Below are 26,196 nucleotides of genomic sequence, written 5' to 3'. Positions count from 1 at the left end.
TATTGGATTTCTGTCTGACATATTGTTTGGTGCTGAGGCCAAATATATCAATCTTAGTCTCTTCTCACTATAACACCTTTTTCCATTTGGCCTCGGACTGCTTTGCGTCATATCCAGAGGTTGTCTTTGGGAAATAGACATATGAGTGCTGCCAGCATTGTTGCAGATGTTGAAGGGGTGAGGGGTCAGCCTGTCAGTGCTCAGACCATACGTCGCACACTGCATCAAACTGGTCTGCATGGCTGTCATTCCAGAAGGAAGCCTCTTCTAAAGATGATGCACAAGAAAGCCCGCAAACAGTTTGTTGAAGACAAGCAAACTAAGGACATGGATTACTGGAACCATGTCCTGTGGTCTGATGAGACCAAGATAAACTTATTTGGTTCAGATGGTGTCAAGCGTGTGTGGTGGCAACAAGGTGAGGAGTACAAAGACAAGTGTGTCTTGAATACAGTCTAGCATGGTGGTGGGAGTGTCATAGTCTGGGGCGGCACAAGTGCTGCAGACACTAAGTCCTTGTACACACGGTCGAACATGTCCGCTGAAACTGGTCCGCGGACCAGTTTCCGCAGACATGTCCGACCGTGTGTACGGCCTAGCGGACAGGTTTCCGGCCTAGCGAACAGGTTTCCAGCGGACAAAAGTTTCTTAGCATGCTAAGAAACTTGTCCGCTGGAAACATGTCCGTCGGACATTTCCGATGGTTAGTACACCTAATCGGACATGTCCGCTGGTTATGACGTGTAACCAGCGTCCCAAAATCCCGTGCATGCGTCGAATTGATTCGACACATGCGTGGAAGCATTGCACTTCCGTGTTTGAAAACGGTCCGCGGACCGTTTTCATCGGACATGTCTCCTCGTGTGTACAAGGCCTAAGGAGTTACAGTTCATTGAGGGAACCATGAATGCCAATATGTACTGTGACATACTGAAGCAGAGCATGATCCTCCCCCTTCGGAGACTGGGCCACAGGGCAGTATTCCAACATGATAACAACCCCAAACACACCTCCAAGACGACCACTGACTTGCTAAAGAAGCTGAGAGTAAAGGTGATGGACTGGCCAACTCCATGCCCAAGAGGGTTAAGGCAGTGCTAGAAAACACAAAATAATGACACTTTGAGCCCAATTTGGACATTTTCACTTAGAGGTGTACTCATTTTTGTTGCCAGCGGTTTAGACATTGATGGCTGTGTGTTGAGTTATTTTGAGGGGAAAGCAAATTGACAATGTTATACAAGCTGTACACTCACTACATTACATTGTAGCAATAAAATATTTACAAAAATGTGAGGGGTGTACTGACTTTTGTGAGATACTGTACATTGTTCCAGCTTGGACCAATGTAACTAGGGATATACCATACCTAGCTGGAAAATAGAAATGACTGAAGTAGAGCGTGATGTCACCGCCCTGCCTCTCCACCACGTCCAATCGGAGAACTCATTGCATTTATTCAGAAAAAGCATTCTCTGAATGGTGCCCATGCTGAGCGGCTGTCCTTCTGTGTTTGTAATGTATCAGTGAGCCATCAGACCCAAAGGCTAGTGGAGATCATTGGAGTAGTGGTGGTGTCTACTTCAGTGATTTTCAGCTTCCGATGCATCGGCCAGGTATGGCACATACATAGATCACATTGGTCAAGGCCAGACTAATGTAACTATGTACAAATTTACCATGCATGGGCATCTTGAAAGGAGATATTTCATATAAGTAGCACAATTTATGGCATATTTTGATGTATTTAAATTATTAAAATATACTGTAATAATTTGTATTTAGAAGCAATATATAGGTGACATTTCAGACCCCTTATAGACAAGGACCTTAAACTGTACTGCATACAGAAAAAAATAATCTTGTGTTTGCATGCCAATTTTTGGCACATATTAACCATAGTACAATATTCATTGATAGACAGGCAGATAAACAGGATAAATAGGATGTCTCTGTTCTGATCTCCTTCTGCTGTCTGTTCTATACATTTTCATGGCAGACATAAATCATTCCTGTAGTGACTTATAAGGAAGTTCCTCAGTAATGTAAAGCAGAAGCATCACATAATACTGTAGAACACATTTTAAGCAATTTGTGTGGAAATGTAAAATGTGTAGTGGAATGAGTGAAAGCAGAACCCAGTTTAACCACTTGTCGACCGCTGCACGCCGATATACGTTGGCACAATGGCACCCGTGAGCAAATGGGCGTACCTGTACATCCCCTTCAATTTGCGGGCTAGTAGACGCTATAAACCAATCAATATACACTTATTGCAGATTTTTTTTACCAAAAATATGTAGAAGAATACATTTTGGCCTAAACTGAGGAAATTTTTTTTTTTTTATATTTATTTTCGATATTTATTATAGCAAAAGGTAAAAAATATTGCCTTTTTTTTTTATTTATAGCGCAAAAAATAAAAGCTGCAGAGGTGATCAAATACCACCAAAAGAAAGCTCTATTTGTGGGAAAAAAAGGACATTTAGTTTGGGTGCAATGTCGCATGCCCGTGCAATTGTCAGTTAAAGCAACGCAGTGCCGTCTCGCAAAAAATGCTCTGGTCAGGAAGGGGGTAAATTCTTACGGGGCTGAAGTGGTGCCTGAACAGACTAATGACTGGTCTGAGCATGGTCACATGGAACGTGTGCCCATATTTATTCAAATACCCACCTTGAGAGTGTTAGTATTTGGAGAGTTATTTCTGCTGCTCTGGTGGCCCAATAAATCGAGACTATAACTATAACCTGTGAAGCTCTGGTGAACTCCATGCCCAAGAGGGTTAAGGCAGTGCTAGAAAATAATGGTTGCCACACATTAGCATTAGGCCCCATACACACGGGAGAATTTATCCGTGAATACGGTCCAGCGGACCGTTTCCACGGATAAATCCTCTCGAGGATTTCCGCGGATTTCTATGCAATGGCGTGTACACACCATCGCATTGAAATCCGCGCCGAAATCCTCTGGCGATGACGTGTCGCGCCGTCGCCGCGATTATGACGCGGCGACGTGCGCGACGCTGTCATATAAGGAATTCCACGCATGCGTCAAATCATTACGACGCATGCGGGGGATCCCTTAGGACGGAAGGATCCGGTGAGTCTGTACAGACCAGCGGATCCATCCGTTGGGATGGATTCCAGCAGATGGATATGTTCTGCATGTCAGCGAATATCCGATCTGCTGGAATCCATCCCAGGGGAGATATATCCGCGGATAAAGATCCGCTGGCGTGTACACACCATAGGATCTATCCGCTGAAACCCATTTGCTGGGATTTATCTGCGGATGGATTCTATGGTGTGTACGGGGCCTTAGTGTTAATGTCTCCATATAAACACGTGACAGTATCACAAATGGCATATGTGAAATTCAAAAGTATGAAAAAACAAATCCTATAAACACCAAAAAATAAATGAATAAAAATGCTGTCCAAACGGTGATCAGTAAATTTGTGGCTTGCATCACTAAATATAGATGTGCTGTTGATTCAATCGTCCGCCCGGTGACACCATGCAAGGTTTACCAGAAAAAATTGACCATCTGTTACAGATAGGTTATTTAGGCATGGGGCATCATCTACATTAGTGGTTCTCAACTCCTGTCCTCAGGGCCCACTAACAGGCCAGGTTTGCAAGATAATGGAAATGCATCACAGGTGATATAATTTGCTGCTCAGTGATTGCAGTATTCTAGTCTGCATCTCCCCAAGGTAATACATAAAATCTGGCCTGTTAGTGGGTCCCGAGGACCAGAATTGAGAACCACTGATATATCTTCATATGGTAGTCATCAATAAAGGTTACAGAACGTCTCAGACAAATGGTACAGCCTCACTCCAATGTTCACTCGAAGAACAATAGGTTTAGAGATAAAAAAGGAGACCCCCTCATAGTGTTCACTGAATAAAACGTTTCTTTAGTATTTAAAAAAAGTTATTTACTTACATGTCATCTGGTACAAATGAGCTTATCGCAGTAAAACTCAGACGGATACATTTAAATTGCTTCCCGATAACTTCCGGCAACAACATTGATGTCACAGCAGGCTCCGCCCCCACGCATTTCATCATATCTGACGTCATCTGGGGCACCACAGTATCCTTTACAGATGCATGATGCTGTGCTGAGCGGATATCTTCTCATGTTTTGGAGGTTAACCACTTAAGCCCCGGACCTTTAGGCAGCTAAATGCCCAGGCCAGGTTTTGCGATTCGGCACTGCGTCGCTTTAACAGACAATTGCGCGGTCGTGCAACGTGGCTCCCAAACACAATTGGCGTCCTTTTTTCCCCACAAATAGAGCTTTCTTTTGGTGGTATTTGATCACCTCTGCGGTTTTTATTTTTTGCGCTATAAACAAAAATAGAGCGACAATTTTGAAAAAAATGCAATATTTTTTACTTTTTGCTATAATAAATATCCCCCAAAAACATATATAAAATTTTTTTTTTCCTCAGTTAAGGCCGATACGTATTCTTCTACCTATTTTTGGTAAAAAAAATCGCAATAAGCGTTTATCGATTGGTTTGCGCAAAATTTATAGCGTTTACAAAATAGGGGATATTTTTATTGCATTTTTATAAAAAAAAAATTTTTTACTACTAATGGCGGCGATCAGCGATTTTTTTCGGGACTGCGACATTATGGCGGACACTTTGGACAATTTTGACACATTTTTGGGACCATTGTCATTTTCACAGCAAAAAATGCATTTAAATTGCATTCTTTATTGTGAAAATGACAGTTGCAGTTTGGGAGTTAACCACAGGGGTCGCTGAACGTGTTAGGCTTCACCTAGTGTGTGTTTACAACAGTAGGGGGGTGTGGCTGTAGGTCTGATGTCATCGATTGTGTCTCCCCTATAAAGGGGATGACACGATCGATGCGCCGCCATAGTGAAGCACGGGGAAGCCGTGTTTACATTCGGCTCTCCCCGTTCTTCAGCTCCGGGGAGCGAGATCGCGACGGAGCGGCTATAAACGAATAGTCATGCCGTCGTCCCGGATCGCTCCCAGAGATAAGCCGCCCGCCGCATGCAGCGGAAAGGCAAGGACGTATATATACGCCCATCTGCCTGTCCATGCCATTTTGCGGACGTAAATAGTCGTGCGGCGGGCGTTAAGTGGTTAAGAGCAGCTGCTGCTATTGAGAAAAGTTGCATCACTTGTCAACCCCCTTCTAACTTCTCCGCCATTCATAGTGCTCGAATTGCTATTCTCCCACAATGCTTAGTGTTTTGTAAATGGGTGGAGATCCTGTCATTCAAACGGTTTTTCTTTCATTCACAAAATACAATGCATTGTGAAATTTAATAATGAGGGTTCTGTGAGTGGCAAAGAGGGCAGGTGTGTGGTGCAACTGTTCTCAGAATGAGCAGCTTTGTTAACCATCACATCGCTCGGGACAGTAGCCAGTGGCTGTGAAGACCATGCAAGGAAGCAGCTGCCTGCAGGTAATGAGACCCTACCTGATGTGTATGGTGAAAGGGAGTAGCCGCTCCAGGTGGGAACCCAGATGAATATCCTCCGTTGCAGATAACTCGGGTGCAGGCAATGCACTTAGCAAAGCGGGAACAAAGATCGTCTCTGGACAGCCGCACTCTGAACAAATTGTAGCCTTTTATTAAAAGAAGGACAGCACTACAAGTCACAGCAAAATAAACTAAAACCTGACCACTGACGCGTTTCGCACTGAAACTAGTGCTTAGTCACAGCTATGACTAAACACTAGTTTCACTAGTTTCAGTGCGAAACGCATCAGAGGTCAGGTTTTCTTTTATTTTGCTGTGACTTGTAGTGCTGTCCTTTTAATAAAAGGCTACAATTTGTTCAGAGTGCGGCTGTCCAGAGACCATCTTTGTTCCTGATGTGTATGGTCCCGTATCCAAAATAAAGAAGTAAAGTTCAGCTTTAAAGACATCAACGAGGAGCATTCAGAACTGAATACTGTTTAGATTGAATGGACTTCAGTTGCCCTTTCTATACATTGCATGTTCTGCTAGTGTGGCACAGGAATACAGGCATAGTTCCAGAATCAGCTGTCACAAAGCCTTTATTGTTGTCACTGGTGAGAAAATGAAAAGCGTTTGAAAAGAAATAGCCTGCCAGCATCTGCTGGGGTTTTGCCAGCTTTGCTTTGTAAAAGTGATAAATATTATATTGCTGTCACAACAAAGAAACATTAACATCCTCACTTTACAAGTAGAAGACAAAGAGAAATAAAACAACACTTTGAAAAGTGCCGGTATCAATATTGAGGTATATATTTGGACCCAGATAATTTTGTACTTCCATTTCAAACCAGTATGAAATTTACCACAAAAACACTGCGCCCATTAAATGTAATATACTTTGTTTTTATGCCTAAGAACGCGCCTCCCGACACTAATAATATCCATCTTCAGTTTTTTATACTTTAAAGATAGGTAAGAAATTTGTGACTTTTAACCATTTCCCGCCCGCTGTATGCAGAATGACGGCCGGAAAGTGGTTCTGTTATCCTGACTGGGTGTCATATGGGCACTGATTGCTAGCTGTGCCCATATGACACCCGTGCCTGTGCCAAAGGTTTGAGGTCCTGGTTCCAGAAAAAAAAAATTGTATACAGGAACACATGTACTGTATGTTAAATATTTAAAATGTACTGTATATTATTAGTTAAAACCAAACTACACTAGGGGGTCTATTTATAAAAAAAATGTTGGACAAATGTGACAAGCATGTGCGCAGCCCTGACAAATTCTAACTTAAAGAATATGTAAACCCAAACATTTCATATTCCTGAAATGTGCCTGCTGTGCCACGTACTTGTATGAAAATGTATCCTGTTCTCTCTGTATTGCTTCCCCTTGTGAGAAATCCCTGGTGTTCCTGTCGGTCAACCTGCTTTCCTATTAAAAACTGACCCCATTAGGCATGAGAGCACATTGTGGTCAGTTCTCTAGCTATGTTGGGAACTCAGTCTGCTCTCCTTAATAATCAGACTTGTGCTGACACATACCCCCTGCACAGCCATTTACTGGGAAGACCAGTGTATGGCTGTTCTCCTCCACCAGCTCCCATGCAACTGAGAACAGAGGGCATGTTATCACTTATAAAAAGGGTAAAACATGTATTTATGTTTTTTTTATGCCTACACAAATGTTTTGCCTTTCATTTCTATTTTACACTGAATGGGTTGTTTTACAAGGTGAGGGTTTACAGTCACTTTAATTAGGTGATTTCCTATGATCGTCAGCTCCATCTAGTTGCCATAATGCTGTATATTTCTGAAACACCAAAGAAAAAAGTCACATTACGGCCACTAGATGGAGCATATGAGCATACGAAATCAATGTATTAAGAAAAATATAGTCAGAATTCATTAAAGCGGAGTTCCACCCAAAAATAGAATTTCCGCTGTCCGGATTCCTCTCCCCCTTCGGTGTCACATTTGGCACCTTTCAGGGGGGAGCAGATACCTGTCTAATACAGGTATTTGCTCCTACTGGCGAAATATCGCTGCAGTATCCGCAGCGATCTACGCCATGTCTGGCCCCTCCCACTGTCTTCTGGGAGACACAAAGGTCCTAGAAGACCACCGGACCACTAGAACACACAGCATGACTCGCGCATGCGCAATAGGGAACCAGGCAGTGAAGCTGCAAGGCTTCGCTGCCTGATTCCCTTACTAGTAATGCTGGCGCCTCCACCCAGAGCTGAGGGATGGGTCGTCTTCAGGTAAGGACATTGTGGGCGCCCTGAACAGGTAAGTGTCCTTATTTAAAAATTTGTAGCTGCTGACTTTTAATTATTTATTTTTTTAGGCGAAACTCTGCTTTAAGGCTGGGCGATATGCTTGTTACATTGGTCCAACACATTTTTTATAAATTGATCCCTAATTGTTTCTCACTCATTTACACTTGCTTCGGCTTTAACAGACATTACCGGCTAGTTTACACTTGCTTCAAAACATGGCTTTGGACACGCTTTGTTAAAGCTCTCTGAATGCCAGTCAAAGCTCCTATCACTAAATAAAATGGTTAGCTTACAGTCCTGTTTACACCTAAAATTATACCCCATGTAGCTTTAGTGGTGCTTCAAAGCCTCCATAGAAGTCTATGGCAAAGCTAGCTTGAAGCCCCACTGAACCCCACCAAAGCTTTATCAAAGCACCACCGAAGCCTCATCGAAACTCCACCAAAGCCTTATCGAAGCACCAAGCAAAAGCAAGGTGTAAACAGGACTGTAAGCGAACCATTTTATTTAGTGACAGGAGCTTTGATTGGCATTCAGAGAGCTTTAACAAAGCATGTCCGAAGCCATGTTTTGAAACAAGTATAAACTAGCCCTAACTCTGTGATGTTGTTTCAATGTATAATTCTTACAAGGTATTTCTCCTTTTCAGTTCCATCTACTGACAAGTCCCTATTGTTTGTTTGGGACAGAATGATCTGGACCAATACTTGATTGAATTCAGCTCATCAGTTAACAAAACAATCAGTGGGGCATAGTGATAGAATTTATTCGGTGTAAAATGAACTTGCTGGCACTGAAAAATAACTGGCTCCACTTTGGATAATTTACACAAACAATTTTCTGGACTCTGGGTTGTAGATGGAAGTACAAATGATGTATGAAGCATATTACAAACAACTGCTCCATTTGAGATGAACAGCTGCAGATACATTCAGTGCTAAGGATGATGAGAAGACAGCTCTCCATAGGATTTGCATCCATCTCTCCTGCAGTACTGTCACCTGTGGGTTACAAGCCCAGACACAGCATCTGTGCATGAAGATTTCGATTTAGGTTTTTAACTGTGTGTACACATGAATAAACAAAGTGCCCATTATTTCAACTTCTTTCCAATTCTTATGATGGATGTAACTAGTTCTTGCAGATGTTTGTAGAGCAATTCCACTTGTAATCCGTAATTTCCCTGGTTAGCTGTGCTTCTGTTAAGAAAGAAGAAATCCCCAGTGAGCCTTTTTATGCTATGTCACTCGTACACTCAACTGGAAAGCAAAAAGTAACAAAATACAAATAATCAAAAGAAAGAAGACCGGCAAACAAACTGTATTTTGAACAGTAAATCCAAACATCCACCTCAAGCCACTGTGATAAGCTTAGCTGTTTATTATACCTAAGGGGCTGACCAGCGTGGCTAAGATACACAAATCAGCAAAGACAAATAACTCTGCATGGTGTTCATACATAGTGCAATAAATCGGATTGATATCAGATTTGGCGAAATGATCAAATTGGGCATTGATCGAGGGGACAAAAATGGCATGGGTAAGGCTACGAGTGAAACATAGTAAAGTTGGTCAGTTGTGTGGGAAAAACATCTATTGTACAGGGTTGATGGATCGCATTTTTACATGTAGATGGATCGTAAGTGATTCACAAGGGTGCAAAAAATTGCCATTGGCCCTAAATGATTGATGTCGGATTTGATCAATTTGTCAAGTCAGACATTGATTGTTCAGCTTTATCGCACCGAGTATGGCCACCATTACAGGAACCAGGAAGTGGATGCAGTCTCTCTGACAATTTTAAAAGAGAAGTATAGTTTTTGTTTTTTTAGATTCATACTTACCTTGGTGGATTAAGCATCAGACCGATTCTGCAGCTGTCCCCCGCCATCTCTGCACTGAGAACCGAGCCACCGAACACCGCCGGTGGCTTGGTTCTCCCTCCTCCCCTAGAGGAGAGATGCTGTCAATCAGCGGCTCTCATGCTCTGCTCCTCCACGCTAATTGGAGCGCTGAGCTGTTGAGAGACGGGAAGTGGCCGTCTCAGTGGCTCGCTGAGAGTGCCATCAGTAAAGGCAGCTGGGGGATCCAGATTATGGAAGTCAGGATGCCGCGCTGCCTCGACTGAACCTGGTGACGTCAGCGGAGAGCGAACTTCAGACCGTTCTCCTCTGAAAACGGGTCACAGGAGTGCAAATGACCCAGAGGAGAAGCCCAGCCTAAAAAGCTCAGGCTTCACTTTGCCTTTAACATTCTGTTGATTCTCCAGCTGATCTGTTAGTACCTGATTTATTTTACACTGGGGTGTACAACCCGCAGCCTAAGATGGCATGAATGCAGCCCAACACAAAATTGTAAACCAACTTAAAAATGTTGATTTGTTTGTGGGGGTGGCTGAAATTTTGTAAAAATGTGTCTACCCTATGCAAACTTGTGCGGCCGAAGAGAATTGACAGTGTATCTCTAATGGAATTTCATAAGTTATATTTCCCCACTCTTCACAATCACGCCTTATTCATGTCATCAGTTTTCAGCAGCACAATATTTGTGGCTAATTATTTTCAAGGGTGAAGCACATGAAGGGCAAAATTAGAACCAAAATATCTGAGGAGGACCTTGAGAATTGCTACTACACCCATCAAACCAGATATTGATGTATTAGTTTATCAAAAACGGTGTGAAATATTGCTCTAGTTTTATATGGTGCCCTCTTTTACAATAATAAACTTACAAAAATTATGTTTTATTAGTACATTATTTATATCAGTGATTGTTAACTTGTGATCTTCCCGACTTATTCTGCACATCAGCTCTCCTTATTGAGGTGGTATTTTATGTGTGGCCCAAGACAATTCCTCTTCTTCCAACGTGGCCCATGAAGCTTTAACAGGATGACAATGATGTTTGATGTTGCTTTTGGAAGTGAAATGGAACAGTAGCATTACGCAGACCCATAGCACCTCTCAAGACTTGCACCTCATGCCACACACGGACAACAGGGGCTCATGGGCCCTTCTCCACTCTCGATAAAAAGATAACAGCCACATTCCAATCTTAGCTCTTCTTTCTGTGTTTAACCACTTCATTACTGGGCACTTAAACCCCCTTCGTGCCCAGACCAATTTTCAGCTTTCAGCGCTGACGCATTTTGAATGACAATTGCGCGGTCCTACAACACTGTACCCAAATTATATTTTTATAATTTTTTTTCCCACAAATAGAGCTTTCTTTTGGTGGTATTTGATCATCTCTGCGATTTTATTTTTTGCGCTATAAACAAAAAAAAGGCAGAACATTTTGAAAAAAAAACCACAATATTTTTTACTTTTTTGTTATAATAATATCCCATTAAAAAAAAAAAAAAAAAAAAAAAAAAAATGTCCCTCTGTTTAGGCCAATACGTATTCTTCTACATATTTTGGTTAAAAAAAAATCGCAATAAGCGTATATTGATTGGTTTGCGCAAAAGTTATAGTGCCTACAAAATAGGGGATAGATTTATGATTTTTTTTTTACTAGTAATGGCGGCGATCTGCGATTTTTTGTCAGGCCTGCGATATTGCGGCGGACGTATCGGACACTTTTGACACAATTTTGGGACCATTCACATTTATACAGCGATCAGTGCTATAAAAATGCACTAATTACTGTATAAATGTGACTGGCAGTGAAGGGGTTAACACTAGGGGGTGAGGAAGGGGTTAAATGTGTATCCTGGGTGTGTTCTAACTGTGTGGGGGAGGGGACTGACTGGGGGAGGTGACCGATGCTGTGTCCCCTATGTACAAGGGACACAGATCGGTCCTCTCTCCCTGACAGGACGTGGAGCTCTGTGTTTACACACAGAGCTCCACGTCCTGCTGTCCACCGCCGATCTCGGTGTACCTGGCGGACATCGCGGCCGCCAGGCACGCGCATCGGCTTCCCACCGATGCCGCCGGGCACAGTGTTTCCCCCGCTGCACGCCCCCAGCGGCGCGCACAGGGAATGTAAACAAGAGGACGTCCACTCTGCACTTGAGAGCCGTGCTGTGGACGTCTTTCGTCTATAGCGCGGATCTCAAGTGGTTAAAAGAGAAGTATAGTTTTTGTTTTTTTAGATTCATACTTACCTTGGTGGATTAAGCATCAGACCGATTCTGCAGCTGTCCCCCGCCGTCTCTGCACTTAGAACCGAGCCACCGAACACCGCCGATGGCTTGGTTCTCCCTCCTCCCCTAGAGGAGAGATGCTGTCAATCAGCAGCTCTCCTGCTCTGCTCCTCCACGCTAATTGGAGCGCTGAGCTGTTGAGGGACGGGAAGCGGCCGTCTCAGTGGCTCGCTGAAACTGCCATCAGTAAAAGGCAGCTGGGGGATCCAGATTTCGGAAGTCAGGATGACGCGCTGCCTCGACTGAACCTGGTGACGTCAGCGGAGAGCGAACTTCAGACCATTCTCCTCTGAAAACGGGTCACAGGAGTGCAAATTGACCCAGAGGAGAAGCCCAGCCTAAAAAGCTCAGGCTTCACTTTGCCTTTAACATCTGTTGATTCTGCCAGCTGATCTGTTATGTACCTGATTTATTTTACACTGGAGTATCCAACTCGCAGCCCAAGATGGCTATGAATGCAACCCAACACAAAATTGTAAACCAACTTAAAAATGTTGATTTGTTGTGGGGGTGGCTGAAATTTTGTAAAAATGTGACTACCCTATGCAAACTTGTGCGGCCGAAGAAGAATTTGACAGTGTATCTCTAATGGAATTTCATAAGTTATATCTCCCCACTCTTCACAATCACGCCTTATTCATGTCATCAGTTTTCAGCAGCACGATATTTGTGGCTAATTATTTTCAAGGGTGAAGCACATGAAGGGCAAAATTAGAACCAAAATATCTGAGGAGGACCTTGAGAATTGCTACTACACCCATCAAACCAGATATTGATGTATTAGTTTATCAAAAACGGTGTGAAATATTGCTCTAGTTTTATATGGTGCCCTCTTTTACAATAAATAAACTTACAAAAATTATGTTTTATTAGTACATTATTTATATCAGTGATTGTTAACTTGTGATCTGCCCGACTTTTTCTGCACATCAGCTCTCCTTATTGAGGGTGTATTTTATGTGTGGCCCAAGACAATTCCTCTTCTTCCAACGTGGCCCATGAAGCTTAAACAGGATGACAATGATGTTTTGATGTTGCTTTGGAAGTGAAATGGAACAGTAGCATTACGCAGACCCATAGCAACCTCTCAAGACTTGCACCTCATGCCACACACGGACAACATGGGTCTCATGGCCCTTCTCCACTCTCGATAAAAAGATAACAGCCACATTCCAATCTTAGCTCTTCTTTCTGTGTTTAACCACTTCATTACTGGGCACTTAAACCCCCTTCGTGCCCAGACCAATTTTCAGCTTTTCAGCGCTGACGCATTTTGAATGACAATTGCGCGGTCATACAACACTGTACCCAAATTATATTTTTATAATTTTTTTCCCACAAATAGAGCTTTCTTTGGTGGTATTTGATCATCTCTGCGATTTTTATTTTTTGCGCTATAAACAAAAAAAAAGCAGAACATTTTGAAAAAAAACACAATATTTTTTACTTTTTGTTATAATAATATCCATTAAAAAAAAAAAAAAAAAAAAAAAAATGTCCCTCTGTTTAGGCCAATACGTATTCTTCTACATATTTTGGTTAAATAAATCGCAATAAGCGTATATTGATTGGTTTGCGCAAAAGTTATAGTGCCTACAAAATAGGGGATAGATTTATGATTTTTTTTTTTACTAGTAATGGCGGCGATCTGCGATTTTTTGTCAGGCCTGCGATATTGCGGCGGACGTATCGGACACTTTTGACACATTTTGGGACCATTCACATTTATACAGCGATCAGTGCTATAAAAATGCACTAATTACTGTATAAATGTGACTGGCAGTGAAGGGTTAACACTAGGGGGTGAGGAAGGGGTTAAATGTGTATCCTGGGTGTGTTCTAACTGTGTGGGGGGAGGGGACTGACTGGGGGAGGTGACCGATGCTGTGACCCTATGTACAAGGGACACAGATCGGTCTCCTCTCTCCCTGACAGGACGTGGAGCTCTGTGTTTACACACAGAGCTCCACGTCCCTGCTGTCACCGCCGATCTCGGTGTACCTGGCGGACATCGCGGCCGCCAGGCACGCGCATCGGCTTCCCACCGATGCGCCGGGCACAGTGTTTCCCCGCTGCACGCCCCCAGCGGCGCACACAGGGAATGTAAACAAGAGGACGTCCACTCTGCACTTGAGAGCCGTGCTGTGGACGTCTTTCGTCTATAGCGCGGATCTCAAGTGGTTAAAAGAGAAGTATAGTTTTTGTTTTTTTAGATTCATACTTACCTTGGTGGATGAAGCATCAGACCGATTCTGCAGCTGTCCCCCGCCATCTCTGCACTGAGGAACCGAGCCAACCGAACACCGCCGATGGCTTGGTTCTCCCTCCTCCCCTAGAGGAGAGACGCTGTCAATCAGACAGCTCTCCTGCTCTGCTCCTCCACGCTAATTGGAGCGCTGAGCTGTTGAAGGACGGGAAGCGGCCGTCTCAGCGGCTCGCTGAGACTGCCATCAGTAAAGGCAGCTGGGGATCCAGATTTCGGAAGCCAGGATGACGCGCTGCCTCGACTGAACCTGGTGACGTCAGCGGAGAGCGAACTTCAGACCGTTCTCCTCTGAAAACGGGTCACAGGAGTGCAAATGACCCAGAGGAGAAGCCCAGCCTAAAAGCTCAGGACTGGACTTCGCCTTTAACATCTGTTGATTCTGCCAGCTGATCTGTTATGTACCTGATTTTATTTTACACTGGGGTATCCAACTCGCAGCCCCAAGATGGCTATGAATGCAGCCCAACACAAAATTGTAAACTAACTTTAAAATGTGTTTACCCTATGCAAACTTGTGCGGCCGAAGAAGAATTTGAAGCCCATGAAGGGCAAAATTAGAACCAAAATATCTGATGAGGACCTTGAGAGTTGTTACTACACCCATCAAACCAGATATTGATGTATTAGTTTATCAAAAACTGTGTCAAATATTGCTCTAGTTTTATATGGTGCCCTCTTTTACAATAAATAAACTTACAAAAATTATGTTTTATTACTTAGATAGGTACATTATTATATCAGCGATTGTTAACTTGTGATCTGCCCGACTTTTTCTGCACATCAGCTCTCCTTATTGAGGGTGTATTTTATGTGTGGCCCAAGACAATTCCTCTTCTTCCAACGTTGCCCATAAAGGTCAAAGGTTGACCACCCCTGCTTTAACAGGATGACAATGATGTTTGATGTTGCTTTGAAAGCGAAATGGAACAGTAGCATACGCAGACCCATAGCACCTCTCAGCACCTCATGCCACACACGGACAACATGGGTCTCATGGCTATTCTCCACTCTCGATAAAAAGATAACAGCCACATTCCAATCTTAGCTCTTCTTTCTGTGTTTAAAGGGGTTGTAATGGTTCATGTTTTTTCACCTTAATGCATCCTATGCATCCGTTTTTCTTCCCCAAGAACCTGGAATTTCACATGGCGGAGACGCGCTCTTCCTCTGCCTAGGGTTCTCCGCTCTCGATTGGATAGATTGATAGCAGTGCAGCCATTGGATCCCACTGATGTCAATCAAATCAAATGACACAGACGACAGGGGTGGGGCCAAGTCCTACATTCAGCATTTTAGATACCAAATGATGGACTCAGAAACATACCTGCCATGGAAACCCCCGGGAGAGCTTCTCCTAGGGGGTTTACAATGCAGGGAGGAGCCCGAAAGAGGCCACTGAGGGACCCCAGAAGACGGTGTTCAGGGGCCCACACTGTGCAAAAAGACTGCACAGTGGAGGCAAGTATGACATGTTTAACTTTAAGTGGAATCAACGTGCTGCATACATTTCTCCACCCGAAAACCAAACCTTCCTTGACACGTTTATCACTCCCGAACCTTGCTCACAAGGGTAAGTGAAGTCTTCTCCTATGCTTCCAAGCACGCCTGGGGGATTTTGTATCCTCCTGGGAGCCAACAGCGTCCCTGTAGTTATGCATGCCCATGTTCTGCCACCAAAGAAAATGTCTGTATTCATCTCCAGTGTAAATCTGAGGTCTGTATTCACATGTATAAATTTACTGAGATGGGGTGGGGGAGTAGGGGACACTGAAAATGATATTTAAGGCTGAGCTCCAGGACATTTCTGTGATGCATGCTTACAATGCCCAGCTTGGCACAATGTAGGTATGAAAATCTAATACCTGATGGGCAACTGGAGAGGCTTAAAATCACTCAGCACTACTACTATGATAGCCGCAATCTTCTGACTCCTAGTTCGATTCTGTACAAGACCCTCTGACTACAGGGGGGGGGGGGCACTCACTCAGTCTTGTATTTTTGTTTTCAATGAATACACTGGATTGGATGAGTACAGATTGTGATGTTATGGTCCTTAACGCCATCTCATCCGAAAATAGAAAACATTGTGTATTCATTGTAAAAGAAAAAAAAACTGAGTATTCTATGAATGGAGGCAGTGCCGATTGAGGGACCCTCTGAGGTCAAATGTGCAGAGGGTAAGACACTTGCACGGAACCTGAGCTCACAGCTATCCCTTTAGTAGCAGCAACTACTACAGTGGTCTGCAGCTTCCCCAGCAGCCCAATAGGTATGAGAAATGTACTGTATAGTTACATTGTGCCAAGCTGGACTAAGGTCAGTATGCAATAACAAATAATCCTGGAACCTTAAATGTACACATACTGACCTGATTCAGTACAATATTTTCACAGGGATAAGCCTGCCACGTAAAAACTTTATTTTCCTGTATCAATGCTGCAATCCATATAATAAATACAGTGACCTCAGAAATATACATTCTGTAAAATATCTTTTCTAAAATACAAGTTTTGAATATAATCACATTTTTCATAGATTTGTGCCTGGAATTGGCTCAGTCCCTCTGTATACTCATGCCTATATCTCAGATCCTTGGCTACAAGTAAATGTGTAATTAGATACAAAAGAATCTTAATATAGAATAACAAAGGCTGGCTAAAATCTGAACAGTATCATACAAATTTCCATAGACATTTCCATTAAGCAGTAAAAAAAAGATGAGATAAAATATAGCAGAGATCTGACTTATAGTGCATTCAACAACCAAGTCTTTCATTCTGTAAATGTTTATTTATTATACAGTATCTCTACACAACATCTTGACAAGATAAATGGGTTGTCTTGAGTCCTAATGACTACATATTGTACACTTCCTTAACACAGTACAGAGACAGGCCTGTCTACATCAAACTTGCCAGCTAGCGACAACTTATAGGGTTTGTGAATGCATTTAAAGTAAGAGCTTCAGGCAAAATGCAAAAAACATATATATATTTTTTTTAATATAAACAGTTCTAGTTGCCTTTGGATCTTAACTCAGGTCAGTCGCCATGATTTAGATCCCCCCCCCCCCCTAAACTGCATGGCCACTATTTATTGGTTTTGCTTTATAACTGAACAATAGAACAAACTCCTGTGCGCAAATGTGGTGCTCGGAGACCGATAGGTTTCCACTCTTCCAGTTGTAAGTATGGATTCACCATGCTTTGCTTGCCCTCTTGGGACTTCGGTTATCTTTTCATATGCAGCACTGAGAAACAACTTTAGAAACCCCGTTAAAGACTATGGGACTCGAAAGTTGGAAATCTAAAGTGCTAATTTTAAAGGCTAATATGCAAGTTATTGTCCTTAAAAGTGTTTGGGGACCTGGGTCCTGCCCCAGGGGACATGTATCAATGCAAAAAAAAGTTTAAAAAAAGGCTGTTTTTTCGGGAGCAGTGAATTTAATAATGCTAAAAGTAAAACAATAAAAGTGAAATATTCCTTTAAATTTTGCACCTAGGGGGGTGTAAAGTAAGCATGTGAAAAAGCGCATGTTTCCCGTACTTTGAACTGTCTCTGCACAAAGTGTCATTTCTGAAAGAAAAAAAGTCATTTAAAACCGGACTCGTGGCTATAATGAATTGTCGGCTCCCGGCAATTCGGAGAGAATTCATTCATAAAAAAAAAAACGTGGGGGTCCCCCCCAAATTCAATTATCAGGCCCTTCAGGTCTGGTATGGATATTAAGGGGAACCCCGCCGTAAAACATGGTGTCCACCCCTCTCCTGTCTAGCCTGCCCAGTGCCCTGCAAGCAGCATATAATCATGGGGAGCACCCCAAACCAGCCCCTGTAAATTATAATATAGGTTGGAATGTGGCAGGCTAGGGTAGTATAGTGGGCAGGTTGGGTGGTATAGTGGGAGGTTAGGGTGGCATAGTGGCAGGTTGAGGTGATATAGTGGCAGGTTGAGGTGGTATAGGGCAGGTTGGGGTGGTATAGTGGCAGGTTAGGTGGTAAAGTGGCAAGTTATAGTGGTATAGGGGCAGGTTAGGGTGGTATAGGGCAGGTTGGTGTGGTATTAGGAAGGTTTAGGTTGTATAGTAGCAGGTTAGGGTGGTGCAGGGCAGGTTGGGGTGGTATAGGGAAGGTTGGGGTGGTATAGTGGCAGGTTAGGGTGGTATAGGGCAGGTTAGGGTGGTATAGGGTAGGTTAGGGTGGTATAGGGTAGGTTAGGACTCTATGTAGTGACAGTGTGCTCATTCACTTACAACATGCCTGGAGATGAAGACACCCGGGGCAGCTGTGTCCTTGTCTCTTCTTTTTCTTCAGCTGAGGGATCAGCCAGAGTAAAGGACTGGAGTCCGTGGGAGGAGTGGAGGAGGCACCCACACCCCCAGCTCTACCAACCAACTCGAGCTGCCTTGCAGATATTGGAGATTCCCGGGGGTCAGCTTAACCTGATTTAATGACTGTGGAGTGTTCAGGTAGCCTCCCCTGCATGGCTGGGTGCCCTGCTCGCACTGCAGCTCTGAAAGCAATATAGTACAGTGTGTAGTGGCAGCCCAGGTGTCACCTCTCTGGCGGGTGATACCCGGCACGGGCTGCACCCCCCGCTCCCCCATAGCGATGCCACTATTTTCAACCCAGGCGGACTGCTTTGTAAAGGAGGAGAGGAGACTTAGAAAATGCTTCCTCCAGCTTGCAGCAGACTGATTGATCATCTAGCCTAAGCAAAATCAATTGACTGCAGCTTGAGGCCTGCTTCTTAATGTTAAAAAGTAGAACTTTAAAAAAATATATAAATCATACCATTACTGCATATTGGGGATGAATTCATGCAGACTTTAAAGTTGCTGAAAGTCTATGTTAATTACAGCTCTGACATTATAAGAAACAGATGCTCTGATTTAATTATACAACATATACAAGTAAGCAAAACAAGCTATTCTGATTAATTCAGAAACAGAGGACTCTGATGACAACAGATCAGCTTAATATTTCATTAGGAAAATGTGAACAAAAAAAGAATCTCCCACTCTCCCCACTGTTTACCAAGTGGAGACCTTTAATTGCTTATGTTGGGAATGGTTGGAGGAATGGCCCCAGGCCCCTAAAGCCCGGAAGTGAACAACTCCCACATTGATATCAATAATTTAAGGATTTATTAGGATTTGACAAACTTTGTGCACTAATTGACCAGAACTGTCAAATAACTTTATTTTTCCTCTACTGCACTGGGAACTTTGAAAGTCCTTGACCTAGCTTCTCTCTACAGCTTCTAACTCGGAATGTACAAAGAGGAACTTTTCATACCCTTGAGCGTCCAACCACCCACCTGATATCATTAATAGTGCTTGTACAAACTATAAAGGAAAGGGATTAGAGATGATCAGCTCAGGAAAATGCTGAATATTTCTGTGTAATGGTTTCATCATGCAATTTAAAAAAGCAGACATTCACGATTGATGTATGTGACGGTATCGGTATGATATCCCCGTCAACGTTCCCTTCTTCCCATAACGACAATCACCCCAATATTCCACGAGGAGGGATATCCCTGGAATCGCCCAGAAAGCCACACATGAGACAAGCTTACTGCTGGAACCAAGACACTTTATTGACACAAAAACTCAGCTTATATGTGGTTACAGCCTGTTAGGAACGCCCCCCTCACACAGTGGGGTTTCCCATACAGATTATAGGAGACAAGTCGGAGCCGACCATGCAGACATGTTTCTTTAGATAAAGACATCAGCGGAGTTAATTACTAGGTGTAACAGCCTGACCACAATGAAGCAATCAGAATAATTAACATGAGCCCCTTATCTAATCATTGTAAACAGTAAGGCCGGTCTCCTTCCCACACACATAAATCAATTACCATTTGAACTAGGGAGCTGCTGAGGAAGGGTCATTAACATGTCAATAGCTTGTGACACCTGAACCAAGCAGGGAGATTTACACTGACATCCTTCACAATGGCCCCCCTTTTTCTCCCTGCTCCGGCAAACCGGTTGGACCTTCCCTGGTCCAGTAGGTTGACGGGTTCAGAGCTTTTAGTCCGAGGTTAACTCCGTTTGGCGTGACTGACCTCCATTGGTAACTGCTTCCGACTCAGGTATGCTACCGGGTCGTCAGATCACACGCCGGTCAGTCCCCAAGTCTTTGTGCGATCTGCAAAGTCACCAGAAGTCAGTGTGAAGACAGCGAATGGGTCTGTGCGCCGCCGTCTAGGTGTCCCGCTATGGGAGGGGGCAGTTATGGCTCTGAAGTGACAATCACAGGAGATTCATAAAAAGAAAAAGTTATATTGTTGAAATGCTGTAGCACTGGTGCTCAGAGTCCGGGGGGGGGGGGAGAGGGGACTCAGAGCCCCATAAGGTCAGCCACCCCCTGCTCCCTCCGCAGCCGCCGGTTCTCCTCTTGAGCTTCTCCAGCTCCATCTCCAGTTCATGGAGCCTGGGGGGGTCAGCCCGCTGTGACCTCAGGTGGTTGTTCTCCTCCTCCATGCGGCTTATGCACTCCTCCAGCTCTATGTACTCACGGATCAGATCCTGCTTGCTCATGTCCTGCAGGCTCTCCACGTGGTCCTTCATCATCAGGAACTGGGTGGTGGTGTAAGGGGCCACCGGTGGGCCCTGGCGAACATCTCGGCCCGCATCTGGGGCGCCCGCTGCGATTCCATCTCCTCCAGTCGCTTCTTCTCCTCCCAGGTCCGCTGGTTATATGACTTCCAGGACCTCTTCTTCTTGGAGGGTAGCTGGCGGTGCCTCTTTCTGCCCAGCTCCCTCCAAGGCCCCTCCGGCTCATGGCGGTCGCCCATGACCAGCTGACAATGGTGGTTCCCTGTTGTCCGTAATAACAGATTGTACCATGAGGGCTTCGTAAGGGGTTCCCAATGGTTCTTCCGGACCCAGCTCCTGGAGATCCCAAGCCGGAGTCTACACAATGGGCTGCTGCTGGTGGGCGGTACCAGGTTGAGACCAATTTGACCTGGTGTTGTCGTTCATGGGGCAATTCTGCTTGAAGTGACCCAACTGTTTGCACCGGAAGCAGCGTTGTTCGTTGTCCTCCTGGCGTGGGTAGCGAGGGCTAGATGTCATCGGTCTGTTAGGCGGTTGGAATCTAGCGGCTGGTGGGTGTGAGGGCGCCGTTGGTTGTGGAGGTTGTACCCGTGGTGTGACCTGGTTTGTCTTGCGAGTATCCGCATATTCATCGCCAACTTCGCGGCCTCTGGTAGAGTCATGGGCCTGCGATCTCTCACCCAATCTTTGACATTCGTCTGGATGTGATTGTAAAATTGCTCCAGGAGCATTAGTTTGCAAAATGTCCTCTGCGGTGGTGGCCTGGCTGCAGTTAACCCAGTTAGAGGCCGACAGGGACAGCTGGCATGCCCATTCTGCGTAAGAGTCTTTCGTGGTTTTGCGTGAGTCCCTGAACTTCTGTCGGTGGGACTCTGGGGTTACTGCATAACGAGCCAGGAGCGCTTCTTTAACCCGGGCGTAGCTATGGATATCCTGATCTGGCACGGTCCGGAAAGCATCAGAAGCTTTGCCTGACAGTTTGCCTGACAATATTGCAACCCACTCTCTTCTAGCAATTCGGTGCAGGTTACATTGTCGCTCAAAATCCGCCAGGTAGTTATCAATTTCACAGTCCTTTTCATCAAAAGCCTTTAAAAGCGCTAAACGGAATCTTCCTTGCGTCTGCTGTGCTGTACTCACTGTTTGGAGAATGTGCGGCTGCTTGTTGGACTGCTGCCAGTTTTAACTGTAGCTCTGCGTCCCTTATTTGTTTATCCTTCTGTAGCTCTGCGTCCCTTATTTGTTTATCTTCTGTAGTTCTGCGTCCCTTATTTGTTTAGCCTCCTCCGCTAACAGGTCCATCACTTTTCAGAACCACATCCGGCGTTGGGTTCGGGCCGAACCACGCTAGCTCTCTCTCATTAGCTTGTTGGCTGCGATTCCTCCTCCTGAATCACTGGTGTCTCCATCTCTTGTACTGCTGGCGTTGCTGCAATCCCGTCCTCCTGGTCTAGCTCCATTGATTCTGCTATATGACCCGCTTGGTTTTGTTGCTAGCGATCCTTCCACGAACTTCCAGTAGTTCTTCCAGTGTCTGCTTGGAATCCGGGTGTGAAGGGGAATAGAAGGGAAAAATCCCACTGCTGCCACCAATTGTGACGGTATCGGTATGATATCCCCGTCAACGTTCCCTTCTTCCCATAACGACAATCACCCCAATATTCCACGAGGAGGGATATCCCTGGAATCGCCCAGAAAGCCACACATGAGACAAGCTTACTGCTGGAACCAAGACACTTTATTGACACAAAAACTCAGCTTATATGTGGTTACAGCCTGTTAGGAACGCCCCCCTCACACAGTGGGGTTTCCCATACAGATTATAGGAGACAAGTCGGAGCCGACCATGCAGACATGTTTCTTTAGATAAAGACATCAGCGGAGTTAATTACTAGGTGTAACAGCCTGACCACAATGAAGCAATCAGAATAATTAACATGAGCCCCTTATCTAATCATTGTAAACAGTAAGGCCGGTCTCCTTCCCACACACAATAAATCAATTACCATTTGAACTAGGGAGCTGGCTGAGGAAGGGTCATTAACATGTCAATAGCTTGTGACACATGAACCAAGCAGGGAGATTTACACTGACATCCTTCACAATGTATATTTGTAATAATTATAATGTATGAATGTATGATTCTTTCAGAGTGGACAATCTGTATGCATATATTCAACTATGATAACAAGTCGCATTTCACTGTTGTCAAGCCAATTTATTTGTCACCTAAAATGAAGATTTGTTATCTTACAGGGAAAGTGTTAAACCAGATATAATTCAATCCTACATAGAATGCATTTGCGGTTTTTTGGACCCAATTGATCATTGTTCCTATCAATAATCATTATCTTATTAATGTCCTGCACATTACAAGTATTGAATTAAACTGTATTAAACCCAAAACCAAAAATGTTATATATTGCGGTTTACTAATCCTTGGATGTGGTGGATGCTTTTTTTTTTTCTGGCTTTTTTTTATTATTATTTTTCAGGCTTTTTACCTGTCTGTTTTCACCCGATCTGTCCAGTAACACACCACCTGTATTACTGCACCCCCACTCTGAATGAAGGAGCACAGGGAGCACAGCAGACCGCTGCATTGTCAGTCTGGAGGGAAGGGAGATGTACCAGCAGATTTGGGATAGCACTAACAAATTGAAGCCAAACCGCAGTTTAATACTTTATAAGCAGTTAGATATTTTGTTTTCCTTTTGGGATAAAGGGTTTACACAAATAAATAAAATCGGATCCATTGTAAGCATCACTGCTAGTGTTAAAGGGGTTGTAAAATCCTTTGTTTTGCACAGAGTGGCCACGATCCTCAACTTCTGGACTCCCCCTGTGGCGCTGGTAGCTCCTTCCGTGTCCATGTTGGAGAAGGCGCTGCTATCAATCAATCTGCTATCAATCTATCCAATCAAGATCCGAGACAATGGGCAGAGAGGAAGAGCCGAGGGATCGACTGGGCTCAGGTGAGTAAAACGGGTCCGGATCAGTGTCAGAAGTTTTTTCACCTTAATGCATAAAGTTTGAAAAAAACACAAGGGTTTAAAACCCCTTTAAATGGTATTTTAACCAAAAACAGAGTAGGGCAAAGAGGAGGAGGCCTGGCAGTGATCTACAAGCTCACCAAACCAGATCCACAGACCTCACTACCATTCATGGAAACCCTCACTCTGCAACTGCAAACAAATCCCAGGACACCGTTCACATACTACTCTGCTATAGACCACCTGGACCAAAAAACGCAGCTCTTCACATCATTGACAGAATTCATCTCCACCTATAACCTTAAATATCAAACATCTCCTGCTACTTGGGGACTTCAACCTCTGGGCCAATTCCTCACATGACCCCGTTGCTGACGCCTGCATTGACACTTGGAAGAATTAGGTCTGCAGCAACTGGCATGCGGGCCCACACATGTTTCAGGTCACACTCTCATCTTATCTTCAAACAAGATATGAATATCAAGACACTAGAAAATGAGCCCCTACCCTGGATAGATACCATGCAATCAAATTCAAAATCACTTTAAACGCCCTCTTAAAAAAACCAACAACACACTGGGCAAGATCCCAGAAGAAGCTCCATTCGAACTCTTCAAAACTACATTATTAAACAAAATAAAAACAATAGATCAATGTCAAACAACAGCGGAAACACTCAACTCCATTAACAAAGCTCTACTACAGACAGCAGACATAGTAGCTCCGAAACGCAAAACCGCTCAGCCGGAAAAACAACTCCGGTTGGTTCAACGACAATCTCACGTTGCTGAAACAAGAACGCAGAAGAGCAGAAGCAGCGTGGTGAAGAAGCTCAACAGAGGGAAACCACATAATTTACAAATTAATCACCAAGAAATATCACAAAGAAATCTTCAAAGCAAAAAAATATAATTTTTCTAATATCCTCGCCAAAGCCCACAACTGTCCCCGCAAACTCTTTAATTCAGTTGCTAAGACCATGAATCCAGCCTGCCTAGAGGCTCCGATTTTGAATCACAAAATTTTTGCAACGAATTATCGGACTATTTCATTAACAAATTGAAAATATCAGTGAAATTATTCAGCAAAAGAGAACCAATACCACCCCCCTTTAAACCAAAAAGGCAATATTAATACTAATATGCCACAATCAACGAAATTCACACTAAAATCAATCTCCATCGACACCACCAAAAATATCATTGATGCCCTGCGAGACAGTACATCACCTAATGATATCATTCCCACTAAACTGTTGAAAGAATGTGCCGATATTTTGGCACCGGCTATCACGCACCTCATAAACCAATCTTTTAAGAAAGGCATGGTGCCGACCTCCCTGAAACAAGGCATAATTAAACCCATTTAAAAAAAAACAGGGCTCGACCCCAAAGACCCAAACCATCGTCGACCCATAACAGGCCTAAACATCTTCTCCAAAGTAATGGAGAAAGCAGTAGTGCAACAGCTACAACAACACCATTTAGACACCCACAAACTACTGGACCCATTTCAATCGTGTTTCCGTCCCAGTCATGGAACGGAAAAAGCAATTCTCAAAATATGGGATGACGCTCTCAAAGCTGCAGATGAAGGAGAATCTTGTCTTCTGGTACTGTTGGACCTGAGTGCAGCTTTTGATACAGTAGACCACAAATTGTTGCTGACCGACTAGCTGAACAAGCTAGAGTGGCAGACTCGGATCTACCCTGGTTCTCCTCCTTTTTGGAAAACCGATCACAGACAGTGAAACTAGGTCCTTTCTACTTCTTAATAATGCACAGTGTCAGTGCTGAGTCCCTCAGGGTCACCCTTTGTCGCCCGTACTATTTAATAATTATCTCCGTCCACTCTACCATTCTACGCGGATGACAACCAACTCTATTTACGTATCAGCAACAAAAAGGATCATTATCTCGGACTAGAGAAATGCCTTACTCTGAGTGCCTCGTACACATGGCCGAGGAACTCCGACGTGCCAAACACATCGAGTTCCTCGGCCAGTTCAGCCTGAAGCCGCCGAGGAGCTCGGCGGCCGAGAGCTCCCATAGAACAACGAGGAAATAGAGAACATGTTTCTCTATTTCCTCGTCGAGCTCCTCGTCGGCTTCCTCGGCGAAATTGTACACACGGCCGGGTTTCTCGGCAGAATTCAGCCAGAAACTCGGTCGGAAGCTGAATTCTGCCGAGGAGAACTGGTCGTGTGTACGGGGCCTGATAGATAACTGGATGATGGTGAGTTACCTTAAACTCAATGGCTCAAAAACAGAACTTCTTCTGTTCCACGTCAACTAAAAAAGACTTGCTACGACAACATGGATGCCCCCGCCCATTTTGGGACAAACATCACCCTAGCACCAAAGTCAAATGTCTTGGCGTCTTCTTTTGACTCAGACATGACAATGGATGCACAAATAAGTTCAGTAGCAAGCGGTTTCCACCATCTGCTGCGTCTACTACGTAGACTCATTCCCTTTATC

General features: G+C 44.1%; 1 protein-coding gene across 5 annotated transcripts in view; it reads right to left on the bottom strand.

The window, feature by feature from the left end:
- Positions 1-8,485: 8,485 nt before the first annotated feature.
- CTPS2 (CTP synthase 2) overlaps positions 8,486-26,196 on the bottom strand; it is a 414,745-nt gene continuing 397,034 nt past the window's right edge. For all 5 annotated transcript variants that reach the window (XM_040338655.1, XM_040338657.1, XM_040338654.1 and 2 more), the window contains one exon: positions 8,486-8,939. The gene's annotated coding sequence lies outside the window, so the exon portion shown is untranslated. The remainder of the gene's footprint in view (positions 8,940-26,196) is intronic.

Source organism: Rana temporaria, chromosome 2, assembly GCF_905171775.1.
Source record: "Rana temporaria chromosome 2, aRanTem1.1, whole genome shotgun sequence".
In the NCBI taxonomy this organism is placed as follows: Eukaryota; Metazoa; Chordata; class Amphibia; order Anura; family Ranidae; genus Rana; species Rana temporaria.
Note: the sequence above shows the minus strand (reverse complement) of the source record. Positions and strands in the feature narration are given on the sequence as shown.